General features: G+C 41.0%; 1 pseudogene; it reads right to left on the bottom strand.

Moving 5' to 3' along the window:
* Window positions 1–3,430: 3,430 nt before the first annotated feature.
* LOC128511275 (olfactory receptor class A-like protein 1) lies at window positions 3,431–4,549 on the bottom strand (annotated as a pseudogene).
* Window positions 4,550–7,371: the final 2,822 nt, after the last annotated feature.

Raw genomic sequence — 7,371 nt, 5'->3', positions numbered from 1 at the left:
CACAAACAAATGTAAATACTTACTATGTCATACTTTCCTTTTCTGGTAATTTCACTTGGTTTGTTCTGAGATGGGCGGGGTTTGAACTATAAAGGGAAGCCCCAAACCAGTGTACAGGGTTGATTTACCTGGCCAGCGAGCGTGCAACTGTGGTGCCGTGAGCTAAATTTCACAATCGGAGTGTGCATATGTTTATCTGTTTGTTTACATTTTTCCTTTTTTTTATGATGTTATTTTGTTACTTTGTATATAGCTTTGGTTTGTTTTGTTTTTTTTATTTGTTTTCCACTGGGACCCCTCTCAAGCACTGTAAATAAATTATCACCTTTCACTTAACACCACTGTGAGTATTGCCATAATTTTTGAATCTTTTACCCCCTTTTTTTTCCGGGTGTTGAACCCTTTTTTTTTGCCGGACGTTGGTCGGCAAGGTGCAGGCGTCTCACATCCAGGCTTGTATTTATTAAACCGTGCCAATGCAGAGACTTTCCGCAGGGAGAATACAGAATTATTGCATTGGACTGAGGAAAACTAGCAAAGTGTGTTTTTTATTTTCTGATGTGTGTGGCAAGGAAATTAGGGAGAAAAAAACTTGGTGCAGTTTTAAAAAACTTAGTGCAAATTTATAAGAGACATAAATCAGTTGACAAACTCCAAAACACAAATGAATCAGATAAACAGAAACTAATCATGTGACCTGATATCCAGGTGCTACCTGGGATATTACCCATGTAGACAGGGTCAGACTGGGACCAAAAAGTGGCCCTGGACTTTATGGACACAGCAGCCCACATCATAATACATTGGCTCATTAATGTAGAGATACATTTTTAACACCAGTTACTAGTATAAAAATATAACACAATACAGAAATCAATGCTATTTCAACATCATTTTTGAAGTATCACTGAACATATATTGGGTCATATTAGTAAAACAGAGAAACGAAGGAAAGGACATCAAGATAAACAACATATAAACAAAATAACTAAGTACTTAAATGGCGACCTAACGCGTTAGACTACTCGTTACATCAAAAAAGTAATCCGAGCACTTTTTGTAATGCGTTACACCCAACACTGCTGGTAGCACCGTTCCATCATCCTTTTACTCTTATTTGCCCATGGTTTCTCTGTTCAAGCCCCCAGATGACACACTGGCTTTAGCCCCTTATAAAAATGACAATGGGCAGCTCATACCGATTCATAGGTTCACACATTTTTTAAGTAGTGAATGATCTCAACTAGGTGTTCATGGTTTGAGTAAAGCAAAATAAGGCTTCTTGCTCACAGATGCTCCGGGCTGGTAAGCGAATAAATGATTCATCATTAATTAATCTGAATTGAATTAATCAGTAACCAGAGCATAACTCTATGACGCCACTCACTTGCCTTAATTGGAGCTACACTCCCAATTACTGTACATGTCATGAGGATGGGCCGTAACTGTTATTCTCCACTTACCATCAGTACAAGGGCTAGCCACCCAAGCCACAGGATTTTCTTACTATACATTCAGGTACACAAAAAATAAATCATAAAAGCACATAAATCAGGGGAAAAGTTATCTCATAAGCAACACAGCTGCTTAACAATAACAATCAATCGCACCAATAAAGTACATTTACATTCATAGTAAACATTTGGGACTGTTATAGCGTGTGTTGTCTCTACCCTATTGGACACTGCACTGTAGTGAACTAATAAAAGTCACTTTTCATACTCCACTGCGCACAGAATATAAATATCACAATCAGAATGTGACAATCAATTACTTCTACCACACTTCCTTATCTTTGTGATTTGTTATTTATTTTACTAATTTCTTTTTACTTTTTACTATCTAAATTTAATGTTACTTCGCTTTTAAAGTAAGCTAGCAACACTGATATATTCAATCGGGAATAGCACAGTGGCGTAGTGGTTAACTCTGTGAGCTCACACCTTTGGGTCTCTGGAATTTGCATGTTCTCCACATGTTTGTGGCATTTCCAAATTGTCCATAGTGTGTGAGGGTGTGCTTGTGCCCTATGATTGGGTGTGCTCTATCGAGGGTGTCCCCTCTGTAGTGCCCAGAGTCCCATGGGATAGGCTGCAGACTCCCTGTTACCATGTACAGGAAAAGTGCTATAGAGAATGAGTAAGTGATTGAATTTATTGATTTTTTATCTGATGTTATAAAGCAATCAACAAACCTTACATTTTAATACAAGAACATTGGCAGTTCTGTTTGTGTTTATTGTTTTTTTTGCATAATACATGCTTTTGTAAAAATTCATGACACATGCTTTTGTGAAAAAATTTTTTTCAGTTGTACAGTGCCTTTTAATGGACATTGGTAAAAACAACTTTCTAGAAATATAAATAAAGTATATAAGTATTGAGGACATTTGTAACTTATTTGTTCTTACATTTATTACATTTTTAAAAGACAACAAAAATATGTGTGGACTTCTATTACATTACGTGACCTTACAGTGATTGATTTTTTTGAGATGTGTTGACACAAGCTCATTAATCTTTGCATTCGAATATTCATTAATGAAAATTCAGCACATTGAATGTATCCTTACTGATTTATTATATAGGTTTGACCTTATTTTTACTGATTTGTAATTTTTTACTTGGTTTGTTCTGTTTATAAATTTAATTTAAAGATCTGTAAAACTAGCAGTACCATACAGACAAAACAGCAGAAAAAAGTCAATAAACACAACTGAAGGGTAACTTTGAGATGAAATGTAGTGTTATAAGATAAGTTTAATTTTTTCTCATACAGTATGTACTGTACATAAAAGTTAAACTATTTAAGCTGTGCTCAGAGTTAAAATAAGAGAGAGAATGGTTTTCAGACCATAAAACTGTTAACAAGACCATTACTGCATCTTTAAACCACTGACATATCATACATGTTTTTAGTTTGGATAGTTTTTTCCTGGTTACCTGAAATGACTCTGACTTTGATCTGAAGTAAGTACTAGAGTAACAATAATAATCACCATTGACCTGTCCACGTACATAAAAAAAAAAATTACATGCATTTTATTTTAGCTGCATGAATGCCCCATCACGGCTGTTACATGTGGTGATCTTGGGGTGCTATTTTAGGTCCACATTTATTTTCCACATACTCAATCTTCTTTAGTTTGATCAGATTATTAAATTAGATTATGACCATTGTCTTTGATGCTGTACAGCATTGATCCTTTTAATAATCTGATTTGTGATTGCTTGATCTGCTTCAAAAATTTATTTTAGAAATCAGAGAAAGAGAGAGAGAGGGAAATTTCAGAGAGATTTCTTTACTCCCTGACCTAATTTGATGCTGTACAGTACATAGCCTTATTAAAATAATAACAAATTTAAAATATATTAAGACTACCAAAAAAAATGGTCATCTAGTATTACGACTTGAATAGGTATTAAAAAAATCATTTAGTGGTTGGTTTCTCTGTGGAGTCCTCAGATGACTGTTCTCCAGCTGAACACACCATCCTCTCTTTTATCTTCTTATTGGTGCTTATCATGAGAAAAGGACTGAATGTGGCATAGCATGATTAAAAAAATGCTCTCATGTCCACCACCACAGATGGGACCCGGGCCACAGTCAGCATATAGATCCAGATCATGTTATCGATGCCAAAGAACATGGTGTACAGCACCACCAGCATGACAACGGCTTTAGCTGCCTGCATTTCCATGGAGGTTCCATGCTGAGTACGTCGGATGGACCTTACCTGTCTGCTGTGTTTTTTTAGGAGGATGAGGATGTAGCCGCTGGAGACCAGCATGACAGCCACGAAGGCAAAGTCTCGTGTTGAGAAGATTGCACCATTCACCACGTATGTCAGGCTGTCACGGAAGTTTACATAACAGAAGCCGAGGTTGAGGGTAAAAGCAGGTACTGTGCCATTCTGAGGTGCTATGGCGAAAAGTGGACAGGAGATGCAGACAGCCATGTTAAGGAGCCACAGACTTATAAAGCTGGGCACTACCAGCTGTGAAAGACGAGATTTCAGTTTAGTCAGGAGTGGCCCAACTGATGGTGCAATGGTAAGTGCTTGGAAGACGCTCAGCATGCAGGTGAGGCAGATAGAAAGGGCGCGGCTGATGCGGTATGCGTAGACCACCAGTTTGCAGCCTGGATCATCCAGCAGGTTGTGCAGGCCGAAGATGACCATTGTCTTTGGAATACCACGTGTCAGCATTTGCAGCAGGTTGCTGAAAGCGAGGTGAGCCAGGATTTTATCCACAGGCTGCAGGCATGCCTCTACTAAAGCGATTTGAACGTATGCCGTCAGCACAGATGTGTTACCCAGAATGCCCAGACCTGTCTGCAGGAGGAACGAAACTCCTTTAATGGTGTTGCAGAGATCCATGGTGCCTGGTTTCTGATTCACACAGAAAGACAGAGACAGTCAGGAAATGCAGCATGGAACAAATTATTGAAGAACTAAAAATAATTTTAACTCAACTATATGTATTGGAAGATTTTCCTGCCATGAATTAAAGGTCACCTGGAGCTTCTTGGAGCGACGACTCACACGCATTTGTAGTCTTCTTTGCCAGACTTAAATTCAATATGTGCATATTTATAATGTGTACATTTCCGCTGGGGCCTGACGCACCCCAGAAGAAAACACAACAAGATTTCAGGTAACCATGGAAACCAGAGTCACCAAGGAAGGTTAATTTGAGTCCCACTTGCTGAACACATTAACCTGGTGTTGGTAATAATCAGAAGTTATTTAATGATGAATGAGGGCTTGTGTGGTTCAGAATTTGACACACAACCTAGAGATGATGAATCCCACTTCCTTGATGTCTTTCTCTGTCTTTCTCTGTCTCTCTCTCTCTCTCTCTCTTTGAAAATTGATAATTACGTTGATCATACAGCCCACTTGCAATACCTAAACTTTGGGAAACTCTAAATACAGTTACGTTTTTACTTATAATTGTTAATTTTCCTTTTGTATAACAACTTGTGACACCCTTACATTTAACAGTTCATTTACATTTACATTTGCATAATTTACATTTAGGAATTTGGCAGACGTTCTTATCCAGAGCGACTTACAAAAGTGCTTGAGTTTCTGCTATTGGATAGATCCTTACACTAGGTTGCTACAGTAGGTTACTAACTGTGTCAGTCAAACTCCGTTGGTAAGGTTTTTTTTTTAATTAGTACTGAAGAAACAGATATGTCTTAAGTTGTTGTTTAAAGATTGCCAGAGACTCAGCTGTACGGACATCTAGAGGAAGTTCATTCCATTATTCAGAATTCATTATATCTTACTTTTGATAAAGTAGTTATAAACATTGTGTTATCACCAGCTCCCTTTTTCTCTCGTTTGAAATCTATCATAAAATTGTCTTGGGTTACTTTGCTGTAACCCTGTTCCCTGAAAATGCAGGAACAAGATGCTGCGTGAAAACCTTATGGAAACATCTTTTTGTGTTGCCGGTTGTGAAGCATGTGTGTGTCAAACACGCCAAATTTTTTACTTATGTAATCTCGGTCAGGTGACGTCATCTGATGAATTACACCTGCAGGTTATAAATAGGAGTCAACTGAAAACATTTCTCAGAAAAATTTTGTCTGAAAGGACGTCCAGTCACCCAAGCAGTGCGGCATTAGAGCGCAGCATATTATTCCCGCTTTTTCAGGAAACAGGGTTACAGCAAAGTAACCCGAGACGTTCCCTTTTAAAAGCTACACTCGATGCTGCGTGAAAACGCTATGGGAACGAGAATACCAACGCCGCCGCACTGCAAGTGTCTGGACCCCCAGGGTTGTGTTGCCTGTGCGCACAATAGCCAATGAGGTCTCATACCTAGCTCTGGGAGGCTGTCTCGAGGACCTGTAAGCCCGGAGTAGCATGAATATCCAAACTATAGAATCTAACAAATGTGTGCGGAGAAGACCAACCTGCCGCATAACACACTTGCTGCAAGGGGACACCTCTTGCCAGTGCAATAGATGAGGCAATCCCCCTGGACGAATAAGCCCTGATTCCTAGAGGCAAAGTGTGACCACGCGTCTTGTAGGCTAGGGCAATAGCAACTCTCAATTCTCTTGAAAGAAGTAACTATAAGAAAAACCATCTTAAGGGTCAGAAGCCGGACAGGCGCTGACTCTAGTGGTTTGGAAGGGGTGTCAACCAGAGCCCATCAGTCAGAACATGACAAGCCGAAATAGCGACTACGTAATAGGGTACTAGGGCATAAGCCTAAGGACAACTTTTCTTGCAGAACTCCAGCACTGAAAAAACTCGGCAGTGGACTAGGACATGTTTCGCCATGCACCACTTTCAAATCCCCTCACCTTGAGGGCATACGTTCTTTTAGTGCGTGAAGGTTCCAGGGCTCCCAACTCCATATGCCCTGGAATGTAAATCACCTTGAGGGACAGGAACTCTTCCTGTGCCCAAAGCAGAATCTAGTGCACTAGCTTATTTAAGTGGCGCGAGCACAGTTCACCCCGGCAATTATGTACGAGACTACCGTAGTGTCGTCCACTCGCTCTAGGACATGGTAACCTCTCATCTGCTGAAGGGAGTGTTTCAGGGCCCGTAATAAAGCCATCATTTCGAGGCAATTAATGTGCCACGTGAGAAGATGGCCTCTCCAGCTCCCTTGGGCTGGACGGCCATCTAAGACGGCACCCCAGCCCATAAGGGAGGCGTCTGTCGTTAGCGCCTCGCGACGACAAAATGCACCTAGAGTGGAACCCAAAGTCAGAAACCGGGGTCTAAACCACATAGAAAGGGTACAAAGCCACCTGGCGAGTTACTGGTATTTGCATCCGGGGATTGACCCTTAAGTTAATCCCCTGGCTTTTAGCCAAAATGTACATCGCCCTGCGGGACAGGAACTCCTTCTGTGCCCAAAGCAAAACCTGGTGCACTAGCTTATTTAAGCGGCGCAAGCACAGTTAGCCCCGGCGATTATGTACGAGACTACCATAGTGTTGTCCACTCGCTCTAGGACACGGTAGCCTCAACTGCTGGAGGAGGTTTTTCAGGGCCAAAATAAAGCCATCATTTCGGGGCAATTGATGTGCCACGCGAGAAGATGGCCTCTCCAGCTCCCATGGGCTGGACGGCCATCTAAGACAGCACCCCAGCCGGTGAGGAAGCGTCTGTCGTTAGCATCTCGCGACAACAAAAACGCACATAGAGTGGGACCCAAAGTCAGAAACCGGGGTCTGAACCACATAGAAAGGGTACGAAGCCCTTGGCGCGTAACCCCTTATTTGCCTCCGGGGATTAGTAAAATCTCTTTGCTTTTAGCCACAACTGAAACGGTCTCATGTGCAGAAGGCCCAAAGGTATCACCGTGGATGCAGCTGCCATGTTCGGCATCCTGAAAC

Source organism: Clarias gariepinus, chromosome 23, assembly GCF_024256425.1.
Source record: "Clarias gariepinus isolate MV-2021 ecotype Netherlands chromosome 23, CGAR_prim_01v2, whole genome shotgun sequence".
Lineage (NCBI taxonomy): Eukaryota > Metazoa > Chordata > Actinopteri > Siluriformes > Clariidae > Clarias > Clarias gariepinus.
The sequence above is the reverse complement of the archived record's forward strand: the minus strand, read 5'-3'. Positions and strand labels throughout refer to the sequence as shown.